Source organism: Lycorma delicatula, chromosome 4 (genome assembly GCF_047948215.1).
Source record: "Lycorma delicatula isolate Av1 chromosome 4, ASM4794821v1, whole genome shotgun sequence".
Taxonomy (NCBI): domain Eukaryota; kingdom Metazoa; phylum Arthropoda; class Insecta; order Hemiptera; family Fulgoridae; genus Lycorma; species Lycorma delicatula.
The window spans coordinates 156,793,226-156,808,322 of NC_134458.1; the positions used below are offsets into that span (position 1 = coordinate 156,793,226).

Below are 15,097 nucleotides of genomic sequence, written 5' to 3' on the forward strand. Positions count from 1 at the left end.
GATAAAAAAAAAAAATATTGTTTTTTTTTTTATAAAAACTTTAACAAAATTTCTAATACTTCCATCACATCAAAATAGCAAATTAATAAATAGCAATTACAAAATACTGAAAACTAAATTAATTTATAAATTTAAAAATAATGCAAAATAAAACTGATTCTCCTGAATCTCCATTCCAAGGAAATTAAAAATTTTTATTACGGTTTTCCTCAGGTCCTAGACACAAATATTATTCTTAATTAAAAAAAGTCTGTTTTTAAGTGGAAACAAGAATCAAACTGACTGTAATTACACCAACTCTTCTACTTCCTACACAATCAAGATGCCACTTTCATTTAATTCAATTTTTACTCTGCTGATAAAAATTTTGAATAAACACCTAAGAGATGAATGGAGTAATTTTTTACATTACCATTTCCAATTCAAACAGAAAACATTATCATTATGACTATTTTTATTTATTTATTTCATAATGACTATCATCAAGGAGACTTTCTCACAGAAAGTGTGGACACTTTGGGCAACTTTTTCATGTCAAACTCTATATAACACCAGTGCCAAGATGTATGTATATATTTAAAATAAAATTTTAAGAACTGAAAAAAAAATTATTTATATTGGTTTAAAAAATCATTCAGAGACCCACAAAATTAAATTTTCAAGGAAATAAATTGCTGACCATTTACTTAGCTTATGAATGCAGAATCTGAATTTAACATTAATGATAAATTAATAATTATTCAATGACAGGAAAATCTTTTAATAATTAAAAGCAGTGAATAGACTTTTTAAATATTTAGGAAACATAAAATTTGATGAGACCTTATGTTAGGTGCCATGATGATAGATATGTACAAAATATTAAAAAAATAATGTGTTAACAGTATTATTTTGTACGGTATTAACAGTTATGTAACTGTTATAATAACAAACTTTTACATGGTGGTATTTACATCATTTAATATATATATATATGTATTTAGTAATTATAAATGGCAAACTATAATAATAATACAATTTATGACCAATAAATAAATATTAGTTGGCACAGCTTTACTTGATACATATCTAGGAATTCTATTACCCTTTCCAAACAGACACTAAAAATATTAAAAAAAATTCTGAACAGATCCTTACAGAAATGCATCGTCAAATAAGACAAACACACTTACTGCTCCAAGTCCCTCAAATCATCAATCTGTTCCCAGTTCTTTTTAAATTATAAATTACTTTGCATCTATCAGCTTAAATATACATTATAGCAAACTGTTTTTCATATAAGATAATAGCAATAAATAACCAGGAATAGGATCAGACATTTTTAAGAAAAGCCATCCTCCAATGCCTCTTATTGTATGACACATTGTGGAAATACCCAACTGAAATATAAATCCATTTGGCCAGATCATTTAAGAAAATCGACTCTCAACTAGACAATGTGAAATGGTTACATTTTTAAGTTTTCAGTATTGCCCAGAAAAAACTATTATAAGATGTGAAACCAGAAATTAAAATTCACTTTTAACTGGATTTATATACCCATTACATAACAGTAGATTTTTATTAAAAAAAAGGCAAGGCAATGGGTTGAATAACTTTCCTGGCTACACAGGTCAAGTAGGAAAGGAGATGAAAATTTTTGGCTAATTTTTTTTCAAAAAATACTAAAGAGTAAGAGTTATTAAAAGATAAAGATTTTTACATTTTAAATGCAATGGGTAACTTGCAAAGTGGAATTATAAACTTTAAATAAATCTTTAAAAAACTTCACTTTTTGTAAGAAAATGTTTGCTAAATCCCCCAAAAAAGACTTGAAATATAATACTTCAGAAAATGAATGAGGATGATATGTATGAGTTTAAATGAAGTGCAGTCTTGTACAGTCTCAGTTCGACCATTCCTGAGATGTGTGGTTAATTGAAACCCAACCACCAAAGAACACCAGTATTCATGATCTAGTATTCAAATCCGTGTAAAAATAACTGACTTTAGGCAAGGTAGTATCTATCTACAAAGTTTGAAGAAAATGAGTAAACAGGGTCCAGACTTATAAGACTAAATACAGGCTAACATACATATGTAAGTACAAATGCACTAACGTCTGCCTGACAAAAATAATTTTTTTGACTTGAAACCATTGGAATAAAACGTTTTCCCCCTAATTACTGACAGATTATTTATATCAATTTTTTTCAGATTTTTTTAACAGATTACACATTTTCCTGTTATAGCTATAGCTGGGAAAGTAATATTAAGTGATATCAACTGTCTTGGTTAATGGCCAGCACATTATTGGTTTACACAGCAACCTCGCTGAAGGTGAACTGCATGCAGTCAGCATTATTTTTAGTGGTCTAAAAGAACCAGAAAAATAGTTATGTGTCTTTAAGTTAATGAAATTTTATTCAGACTTTCTAGTCTTTTTATCTTCAATTTTATTAATCTTTTGAGATGTCTCGGTCCCAAGTATAGCAAAATCAGCAAGTTATAACTGATCTGATTTAGTTTCTTAATCTATACCAACACTCACTGGTGTATTTTGATTGCATAATATTAACAAAATTATTTTACAATTAATCAGTCAACACAAGTAACATATGGCATTTATAAAAGAAAAAAACAAATAATGATAATAAATAAAATACAGATATAACTCGTATAGAAAAAAAAATAGTACTGCCTGTCTCATTAAAAGATAAATAAATGCTATAAACAGATATTTTATCAATCGTTTATTACTTAAACCTCCTGAATAAGATTATATCCCTTGACCTTACAACCATAGCAGTCAGACAGTTCAAAGGATGCAGCAGAGAATATCTACTAATATAAAGGTTAATATCATAAAATAACACATCAGCTTTAAATAAATTCAACTGAACTCATAAATGTACAACTGTTACTGATGAATTTATAAGAAAAAAAATCTAACAAATAAAAATAAATTAACTAAAATAAAATGTATTTCACGGCAATAAGATAAAAACTATTATCAAATCATTTTTCATGTAAATAATATATTTTATCTGTTTTTCTACAATTTACTCATTTATTTTCAAACCGATGATGGTATGCACATTAATATAATGCTTATCTTTTTATTAATGTTATAAACTTCAAATTACACTCCACAATATAAATAAAAAAAATAATAATAAACAAGCAATAAACCCATGACGGATAACTTGGATCATTAATAAGCATGACCTTAAAATTAACGTAATAGTGATATACAGTTTTAATATTTAAGTGAATTAAATAAAGTGATTGTAATATAGATTTTTTCTATTAAAATTACTATTATAAACAACATGAAAATTAGAACATCCAGTTAAAACATCCAGTGGAATTTTTCTATGATTTTTTAATAAATATTTTAATAAACAAGTACCAACCAATGTAGAATACGAAACTTTAAGAGTTGAAGTGGTTTGCATGTTTTCTTCTTTCACAGAAGTGGTACACCTAAAAAGCTCTTCCTATCTAGCCAGAAGACAACGAAAAAAATTTGTTAAAGAAGTTCATTAAAACTAAGGGAACTGCTGAATTTTAGAAAATCTTAAGAATCAATTTTTTATTCACATTAGGACTTTCTACTAACAAATGCTCAATAAATTAATAAATATATTTTACTGAAATTCATCTTTTTAAGATTCATATAATTCATCCGTACTGTTAAATTATATTTTTAATTTTATTAATATGAACCACCTAGCCCAAACTACTGAGATTGACATATCAAACCTTAATTAAGTATATGAGATATAAATGTACCTAGTAAGGAAATTTGGTAATAGATTCCTCACCTCATAATACCTAATATGCTTAATTTTTTGCCTGCCATTCACTTTGTCACTTAAAAATGATTTCTCACTATATAAAAAGCACGAGTAAATAAATATTCAAGAAAAGTATCCCTGAACAGAAATAAAAACAAGTTGTTTAGTTTATAACTAATAAAAAAGTATTTATTATTAATATAATAATTTTTAATCTAGCATTTCGTAGGACTATTTTTATAAAAATAAATCTTACTTTTATGTGTGAAAACAAGGTCAAAATTCTCTGACTGCAAACTTTTTCCAATCCAATACATTTCAGCAATATCTCAACTGTTTATGAACCAATTTCAACAAATTAAGTGTTATTTAGTTCACAACAAAAGGCTTACATTTTTTCCTTATAAAACATAATCAGACAAAACTAATATTTTCAAAGCTATTAATGATTACTAAGTTTAAATGGCTACCACTTTGATATTTTCACTTATTTATTTTGTAATAAACAAGAATAAACAAAATATGTTATTAGATATCTAATAAAATATTTTGTTTATTATAGTTTGTTATGATGGATTTCATCAAGTAATGGCTTCATCCATCGATTTTTTTTTGTAATTCTGTTGGGCATATACAGCATCAAATTTCATTAAAATATCTAAATCTGCTCTTAAGATATAAATGTTTAATGACCAAATTCAAAATGGCAACAATGAAGCACGATGGGGCAATTGTCCATATGGTTTTTTTCTTTTTTGTTTATTTAAATGTCCTGAAACAGTCACATAAGCAACTTTCGATATTAGTATCTTTTCTCATTATTGGTGTTTAAATTAATTTGTTAATGGACGAAATGAAAACACTCTCAATTCAGCCTGAATCACTTTAATGAATTTTAACAAAACTCTGTTGTTTTAACATGCTTTTATATAAACAAATTTAATTTTGTACATAACAGAATTTTGTACGTAAGATATTTTTTAATAAAATAAAATTTAAAAGGCATACCAATTACAAAACTTTTAATGATTTAAAAATTAATATTGAAATTTTTAATGAAAAATTTTCATATTTTTTCATTGAGGATGTTGGTTTAAAATGAATTTTAATAAAATATCTCGATCCGTTCTTGAAAAAATAATTTATACAAAAACTTAAATCGACTGTCAGATACAAAATAAAGCATTTCCAGATATAGAATTAAACAAATAATTTTGTTTTTTTATTTTAAAATTGGGAATCAACTATCCCCAAATGACAACAAGCAACATTTTCTAAACATTTCTCCAAATATTTTAGGGGAACTCAGTATAATAAAAATATTTTTTAACATAATACAAAGTAAGGATGGGAGGACAAAGAGAATGGAAAATAAAACTAGGTAATTACTAATCAAATAGAATAAAATAAAATCTAACAGGAAAACTGGATAGTTATATTCATTTCACAAAAATTACAAAATTATTGATAAACATTATATGAGTAATAAAGCTATGAAATTCCATTCTGATAAGAAAACGACATGTTACATTAATATAATGTAATCTTAATGGAAAAAACCAAATCTTTATTTTCAACTGCATTCTATTAAAAAAAAATTTGGGAGTTGAAATTTTCAACTCCCATGGGAGTTGAATCAGGTCATCTAATTTATAATGTTTACTCAACTGAGAATAGATCTGAAAAAGTTTTTTACTGTACTTTACAAGGTTCTTATGTTATTTTTCCTGTTGCACATTACCAATCCAAATTCTTACTACCTTTCTAGCAAAAATTATTGTATAATATAGAATTAAGTAAGTCATTTGGATTTTTTTTTCTTGGAAGTGAGACAAATAGTATCTCCCTGGTTACTGTAGTTTACAATATTATATACCTCAATATGACCCCAATCATATAACACTAAATCTGAATGCATTTTATTTCTTTAATTTAATTTTAAAGATAAACATTCAATTTTAAATTACTATTAATCATAATTTCTTTAATTGTAAAACATACTTTATAGACCTATATAAATATCAGTAACTGATAAACAATCTGCTAAAGATGCTTTTCTAATGTGTGATCAAATTATACAAAATTAAGATGATTATGATAATGAATCTGAGTAAGAAGCGGTCATATTTTTTGTCCAAAAACATGAATCCAACCAGAAATTAAAATTTGCATTAAAAGAAAAAATGGTAAAAATTTCCACGTTACAAGTTTCTGCAAAAGGAGTAAAATAACTGGTAACTGGTTAAATTACACTTTTTCCACCACTTCCCTCTAAATCACTTTACAACACAGACAGGAGTCTATTTCTTAAGAAATCTTTCCATATAATATTAGTTAAAGACCACTTTACTATTAAAATAAACTTACGTTAAAATATAAAAAAGAGGGTGGATAGGGGTTTGGTCAAATATGTTGTCCCTCCTCATTTCAATCTAAAAATTAAAATTGGCCTTTTAATTATAAAATAAAAATAACTGTTAAAATTAAAATATCAAAGAAATAAACTCCTTATTAGGTAGTTAAAATTGCCCACAGTTACTGAATCTTTGGTTAGGAGTATAATCACTTATATCAGTTAATCTGTATATCTAAAAAATTTAACTGGGGACTTCATAGAAAGATTAAGGCTTTTCAACTTTATCAATGATTTTTAAACTTCAGTTTCTCTAGTCCCCCCAAACCTCTATACAAAAACATATCAGTCAAATATAATGTGTTTATATTAAAATGGACCATCCCTTCACAGACACAAAATTCATCACCCACTGGGCCAAACCTCTTTATGAAGTTGTGCAGGTTTTGCTTAGGCAAAACCTGCACAACTGTTGCTGTTACACAGATTTAAAGAAGCATGCATACCCCAAATCCTGTATGAATTCATATACAGAATTTCACAAGAGAATAATTTCGTTTCTCCTAAGCGGAATGCTTCTCACGCTACAATTCCAAAGCGAGAACTTGAACATTTTTTGGGATTGTAAAGGGCAAAGCAACTAAAGATAAAGTTGCAGTGGCATCAATTATACCACCCTAAGACTGTATTTTCACAATCCACAGTCACTCACCAAATACCTCCACCAGCTGGCCATTTGCAATTTTCACATAAAGATGCAGCCTGCATCTTTATAACTTTGGCAGAACCTTTACCAAAATCTCAAAGGACCATCTCTTCAATAGAGCAAAGTAAACAAGGTTTCTAAAAAAAAGAAACCTTAGAATCGACTTTTTTGAACTCTTGATTTGGTATTACCATGCTCTTCCGATGTGTTAGAAAAAAACCAGAATAAAACAAAATATGGAAGATTGTTGAAGATAGCTGTTTAATATTTACGAATGCATAACGGCTTTTTTGGATGAAACGCGAAGATACTACTCCGTCAAATAGGTCGGCGGAAATTCCACTTCCTGGTAATAAATAAGAACCGATAACCGCTAACGGATAATTAACAGAATATACTACACCGCAATATATTAATAATATTAAATAAATAAGAATATTGAACAGACTAGAAATTAAAATGAACGGGCATGCGTTATATGACGCAAGTAGCTTGAAAATTAAAACGCAATAAATTAATAATTACTAATCTCCGATGAGAAGTTAAAACTAATTAATTACTTTATCGACAATATATCAGTTAAAAGTATTTTCGAACAGCAATAAATGCCAATTATTACATAATATATGCATAACAAAATTACTCACGTAACTCGGTGACGTTGAAAAAATCTATCTACAATAATCAGCAAACGTTTTAATAAAATTATCACGTAAAACAAAAAATATAATCTCAGAAAAATGTTACTCAGGAAGAAAATTCTTTTTAATTAATGTTTTTCAAAATTTAAAAAGTACACAATACACGATGAGAAAATTGTCTGTTATATCATAGGAACACTTTGTACAGAAAAACTACCAATAACAACCACCCCGAGTAGAATAACAATCGATACTGCGGCAACTCAAACCAGCCAGCAGTAATCCACACACAGATAAGGGGTAGGTGTAAGGACAAGGGTGAACAGGTCTACCACTTGTTCTATTTTTACCCTATTGACAAAGATAAAAGTGCTGTATAACATTTAAACTCCTGTAGCAACTTAATGATAATATCAACGGTAAAATTAACCATTTTCCCAACAAAATATAAAAGTATAATTAATATACCTACAATCAGAAAATATAGTTGCAATTAATATTATTAAAGAATTATTAAGTTCTGTGAATTATTTTTTCCTCTTAATTATTACGTCAGAATAAATAAATTAAAAATGATTCGAATGTATTCACCAACACCTACCGCAACGCAACTCTGGCCTAAAAGTTACATATTTGTAAACAGACGATAGTAAAGAAAAGTCCAGAACAATGAACATTTTTCAAATTAAAAAATTGGGAACGAGTACTTAAAACTTTTTCGGTAATATCTACGAGTTGAACGAACTACACTAAACCCAGAGGAAACTGAAAATTTCCTCTGATAAAGTAAAAGCAAAAACCTTTTTTTTAACTTCTCGGCTACTGCTCTATTACTGCTGCAGTAAAACAGTTATAAAGAGAAATTACGGCGATCCGCTAAAAATTTCCGGTATCGGGGTTTTCGAAAATTTCAACGTTTAAAGACCTTATTAGTCCAAAACTCGCAAAAAAATTACAGTAATTTTCGAAAGACGTACGCACGCACATGAGTTGTCTATATTTTGATTAATACCTCCGGACTGGCTCCATATAAATTCTTCGAAAATGACTAAACATGAGGCATTGATGATATTAAATTTTGGACCAAATTAAAAAAAAAAAGTGGGAGATGTGGTTTTCGCAATTTTTAATGTCTGGCTTTTTATGTAGTGGTCGTAAAAATATTGTGATTTGGTACGATGAAACGACAAGTTATTTAAAATTCCAAAGTTATAAGTCGACAGGATTTTGGGGCAAGGAATAAACATTATTTCTAGACAGATTTTACTTCAAATCTTGAAAACCCATTGACCAAAAAAAGTATACAGAGTATATCTAAATTAGCTATACGAAAGTAGCCTTTAATAATGAAAAGAGTAAATAACTTTCAGAATTGTGATACATCACAATAATTTTCAGCGAAAGTCGAAAAGTAATCGCTTAAGTGAATCGACATAATGTTCGGATATGGGTGAGCGGGATCCAAGTCACACAATCGAACATGTACGGGAATCGCTTAAGGTTTTTTGTGCTGTAAGCTGTCACAAAATGTACAGTCCTTTTTTCCGAGTAAACTGTAACTGGCAAATCGTACCTGGGCATACTTGAACATTACATATAATGCCATAATTACAACAGGATATGGGCACACAATTCATTTTCCAGTAAGATGGCACGCCATCACACTATCATCGTGCAGTCGTCACCTATATCAATAGCTAAGTGCCGACTTGGATTGGAAGTGGAGGAACAATTTCCTGGCCACCACGATCGCTTGATCGTGGATCTTGTCCGATGGACTTCTCTGTACGGGATTACAATAAACACAGAATGTTTGTTCCTCAGCTTCTAGGAAATGTCGACGAGTAATGGCACCGGATAACAAGAACATGTCCACCGTAGATCAAGACACACAAATCCTCATAGCAACCACTGGGTTGGTCTAGTGGTTAACGCGTCTTCGCAAATCAGCTGATTTGGAAGTTGAGAGTTACAGCGTTCAAGTCCTAGTAAAGCCAGTTATTTTTACACGGATTTGAATACTAGATCGTGGATACCGGTGTTCTTTGGTGGTTGGGTTTCAATTAACCACACATCTCAGGAATGGTCGAACTGAGAATGTGCAAGACTACACTCATACATATCATCCTCTGAAGAATTATCTAAACGGTAGTTACCGGAGGCTAAACAGGAAAAAGAAAGAAGGATTTAGCAGGAATGTGCCAAATCTAAATATTTATATATGAAACTTGAAGATATACAATATTCAATGTTGTATCAAACAATTCTGTAAGTTATTTACTTCTTTCATTATTGAAGGTTAGCTAAGGTACAACAAATTTATATATATATATATATATATATATATATATATATATATATATATATATATATATAAATATTAACTTAATTTAAGTTTATTTTCCTCTTGATTGGATAGGATTCCTCTTAATTAAACACAACAAGGCATATTTTACTTAAAAATATTATCTTTATTTATTAATCTCTTAACAATAATAAATCTAACAATATTTTATCCTCATCCTTGTAATAGATACCCCTAAAAATTCATACACGACTAAAATAAATATATTCATACGTGACTTATCTTATCTTTAGATAATTATATATATAACCCACCGGGTTGGTCTAGTGGTTAACGCGTCTTCCCAAATCAGCTGATTTGGAAGTCGAGAGTTACAGCGTTCAAGTCAGATATTTTTACGTGGATTTGAATACTAGATCGTGGATACCGGTGTTCTTTGGTGGTTGGGTTTCAATTAACCACACATCTCAGGAATGGTCGAACTGAGAATGTGCAAGACTACACTCATACATATCATCCTCTGAAGAATTATCTAAACGGTAGTTACCGGAGGCTAAACAGGAAAAAGAAAGAAGGATTTAGCAGGAATGTGCCAAATCTAAATATTTATATATGAAACTTGAAGATATACAATATTCAATGTTGTATCAAACAATTCTGTAAGTTATTTACTTCTTTCATTATTGAAGGTTAGCTAAGGTACAACAAATTTATATATATATATATATATATATATAAATATTAACTTAATTTAAGTTTATTTTCCTCTTGATTGGATAGGATTCCTCTTAATTAAACACAACAAGGCATATTTTACTTAAAAATATTATCTTTATTTATTAATCTCTTAACAATAATAAATCTAACAATATTTTATCCTCATCCTTGTAATAGATACCCCTAAAAATTCATACACGACTAAAATAAATATATTCATACGTGACTTATCTTATCTTTAGATAATTATATATATAACCCACCGGGTTGGTCTAGTGGTTAACGCGTCTTCCCAAATCAGCTGATTTGGAAGTCGAGAGTTACAGCGTTCAAGTCAGATATTTTTACGTGGATTTGAATACTAGATCGTGGATACCGGTGTTCTTTGGTGGTTGGGTTTCAATTAACCACACATCTCAGGAATGGTCGAACTGAGAATGTGCAAGACTACACTCATACATATCATCCTCTGAAGAATTATCTAAACGGTAGTTACCGGAGGCTAAACAGGAAAAAGAAAGAAGGATTTAGCAGGAATGTGCCAAATCTAAATATTTATATATGAAACTTGAAGATATACAATATTCAATGTTGTATCAAACAATTCTGTAAGTTATTTACTTCTTTCATTATTGAAGGTTAGCTAAGGTACAACAAATTTATATATATATATATATATATATATAAATATTAACTTAATTTAAGTTTATTTTCCTCTTGATTGGATAGGATTCCTCTTAATTAAACACAACAAGGCATATTTTACTTAAAAATATTATCTTTATTTATTAATCTCTTAACAATAATAAATCTAACAATATTTTATCCTCATCCTTGTAATAGATACCCCTAAAAATTCATACACGACTAAAATAAATATATTCATACGTGACTTATCTTATCTTTAGATAATTATATATATAACCCACCGGGTTGGTCTAGTGGTTAACGCGTCTTCCCAAATCAGCTGATTTGGAAGTCGAGAGTTACAGCGTTCAAGTCAGATATTTTTACGTGGATTTGAATACTAGATCGTGGATACCGGTGTTCTTTGGTGGTTGGGTTTCAATTAACCACACATCTCAGGAATGGTCGAACTGAGAATGTACAAGACTACACTTCATTTACACTCATACATATCATCCTCATTCATCCTCTGAAGAAATACCTGAACGGCAATTCCCGGAGGCTAAACAGGAAAAAAGCTGCAATACAAAGTCGAGGCAAGCGACTTGCAGTACGGCTTCAGGCAAGATCGTTCTACGATGGACGCTGTGAAACACATCATGGATTTGGCAGAACGGGCTGCAAATGGGATTTGGCGTTCCAGGAATATTCCGGCTATGATACTCCTGGACGTCCAAAATGCTTTTAATTACATTAGTTGAGCGTCCATCTTCAGAGCCCTGGAGAAATGGCGCATTTCCCCGTAACTTCAGCTAATTTTTGAGATATCTCCAGCGCCAAAAGGTGGTGTACGAACTGGGAGACCAACATCTGTTTTTGGATGTACAATGCAGCGTTCCACAGGGCTCGATTGTTGGGTCAGCTCTGTGGAATCTCCTGTATGAGGGTGCTCCTGGCCTCACTTATGCCAAAGGGGTTTCAACTGCCGCATATGCCGACGATTTAGCTCTCGTAGTAGTTGACAGGAGTGAAAGAGATGTTATCTCGAAAGCGAACCATTTAAGTTATTGTTGACGAGTGGTTGACCAAGCAGGGTTTGAGTTTATCCCCCCCCCCCGCAAAACTATTAGTCTTGGCTAGAAGGAGGCGACTAGAGCCTATGCGTTTCGAGATGAAGGGGCACTCCATAGTTCCGGACAATGAAGTTAAGTACCTGGGTTTCTGGATCGACGTAGGCGCTCATTTTCTGCACATGTTGGCCAGGTTGCGAAGAAAGCTGAGAAGACCGGGCTCTGAGTAGGTTACTCACAAACGTGGTTGGCCCTAAATCTTCCAGGCATAAGATATACGTACATGTAGTTGATTTTTTATGGGATCCCTGTGTGAAAAAAGCCACGAGTTCGAAGAGAAATGTACGCATATTGGAGGGTTTACAGACGCGTATGGCCCTGAGAGCGTGCTCCGCATACAGGACTGTTTCGGCTAAGGCAGTCTTTGTTATAGCAGGAACGCCACCACTCGGGTTGCTTGCTAAAATGAGATGTGCAACCTATTCAGATATGAACAAAAGCGAGATGTACGACCTATTGTTAGAGCGATGGCAGGTCCGTTGGAGTGAAGCGTCCACCGGTGGGTGGCCTCGATGCTTGATCAATGAGGTTAAGCCGTGGGTCCTGAGGGGATTTTTTTCCCCCTACATCCCTGGGCCGGACATCCACTAAAGTATACGCGGCCTTGTGACTCTAAGAGGGCCTTCCCATCCACCGGCAGTACGTCCGGCACGGTAGGTCAGCCCCCCCCCCCCCCCGCGGTTCGGGATCTTTTCATATTGCCTGCCTCTAATCCTCGGCGCGCAAGGAAGACCCGGCTATGCCGTCTCCCCCCCCGCCCACAAAGGACCGGGTCTCGGTCTTTTCATGCCTGCCTCAAACCGATAGCACCAGCCCCAGCAAGCGCCGAAGCGCCCCCAGGAACCGGCGCCACCGGCCGGGACTCGGTCTTTACTTGACCCCTGCTAGACTCCCCAGGAGTTCCCATCCCTTCGCTGGTACCGACATACCTAAGCATGCCGGCCCTCCAGGATGGGACTGTCCTCCCTGCCCTATCGTCACGCCTGTCCCCCACGATGCCTCTCTTCTTCCTCCTTGATTCTGAGGATCGAGCTCGCGAAATTAGAAAACCAGTCCCAGTTCCTGCTATCTTGTAATAACCATTTGACAAGGTTATCCGGTGTGAGATTATTACTCCTGATTTCATATCTGAAACCCTCCCATTTTCGACAGTTGAAAATAGTGCGTTCCGCGTCGTCCTCCTCGTGGCAATCTGAACATTGTGATGTCTGCCTTTTCCCTATTCTTAAGAGATACTTGCCAAACGACCCGTGTCCTGTTAAGAGTTGGGTCGTATGGAAATTTAATCCACCTTTTACTTTGTTTGTCCACTCCTTCAGATCAGGGATTAGCCTTCGTGTCCACTGTCCCACTTGAAAAGCGGACCAAACGGTTTGCCAACTGTTAATAATCATGTTTTCCACCTCAGATTTTGTCATGCCTTCCGCCCTCATTCTTCTGCCTTTTATTTGAAGCTCTATAGGAGGAAACTCAGCTAGTACACATAATGCGTCGTTAGATATAGTTCTGTAGCCTAGAACTACTCGGATTAAGGCCACTCTGTGTACGCTTCTCATTTTGCTTTTGTTACGTTTTACGTTCATAGCATTTTCCCAGACTGGGGCTGCGTATAGTATAGTTGACATCAGTGCTGATGTAATGAGCCGCCTAACTGCCAATTTTGGTGCACCGCGATTATTAAATAATGCTCTTAGGGCTTTGGTTGTTGGGGCAACCTTTTGACAGACCATGTTTATATGTTGGCCGAATTTTAGGCTTCTGTCTAAGTACACTCCTAGGTATTTTGCGTTGTTGACTTCTCGTATGTTTTCATCTCTTATCTCAATATTTATGCTCCTGACTCTTCTCTTGCCCGAGAGTAGGATGCATTTGGACTTGGTTGGAGACATCTGCAATTGGTTGTTGTTGAGCCAGTTATCTATTAATTGTAGGGCCTGATTTGCTTTAGTTTCGAGTTGGTCAATCTCCTTGTCTTTTACGAGGACGGCCACGTCATCTGCATATCCGACAATGTCTACGCCTTCAGGATAGGGTAGTCTGAAGATCCCATCGTAAAACATATTCCATAATATGGGTCCCAGAACTGATCCCTGAGGAACTCCTCCGAACAATTGATAATTCACCTTGCCGTCTACGATCTTAACCTCAATATGCCTATCAAATAAGTACTGATTGATCTGGTTAATCAGGTATCTGCTGATGTTCATGTTTGTTAGGTCTTCTATTATTGCTGGCCACGGTACTGTTCCAAAAGCATTCTTCACATCGAGTAATATGAGTAGTGGGAGGTTTCTTGTTCACCAGGTGCCACCTCTGGTTACTAATGCCCAGTCCATGACTCGTTTGATGGCCTGTACTGTGGATCGCCCTCTCCTGCAGCCGTATTGGTCTTGATGTAGGCAATTCCTTTGCTCCAGCTCCTCCTGCAGTCTGCCGGCTAAGAGTCTTTCTACCGTCTTCGCCATGCTATTAATCAGACTGATTGGGCGATATTCCTCCAGGTCAGTATTCGCACCCTGCTTAGGCAGTAGGACGGTTCTGGCTTCTTTCCAGCAGCGCGGAAAAGTGCAGTGCTGTAATCCAAAACTGGCCACATCCACCACCTCCCAAAGGACAGTTTCTGCCAGTCCTGAGGGGATTTGGTGAACTCGGTTACTAGCTCACACAGTTCCTGACGGGCCACGGCTGTTTCAGCTAATATCTCCACAAGTTCAAGAGTGGATGATAACGTGTATCCATATTGCGGAGGCCTGGATGACGTGGAACACGCTGTGTTCCACTTTTTACGTTGGGAACCCATGCGGCATAATTACAGACACCTGGGTCCCCTCACACCAGA

The 15,097-nt window shown here is 33.4% G+C and overlaps 1 protein-coding gene across 8 annotated transcripts in view; it reads right to left on the reverse strand.

Annotated features, from left to right (window-relative positions):
- The window catches only part of LOC142324004 (choline/ethanolamine kinase-like), a 97,121-nt gene that overhangs the window by 35,993 nt on the left and 46,031 nt on the right, over nucleotides 1–15,097 (reverse strand). The gene's annotated exons all lie outside the window — the stretch shown is intronic.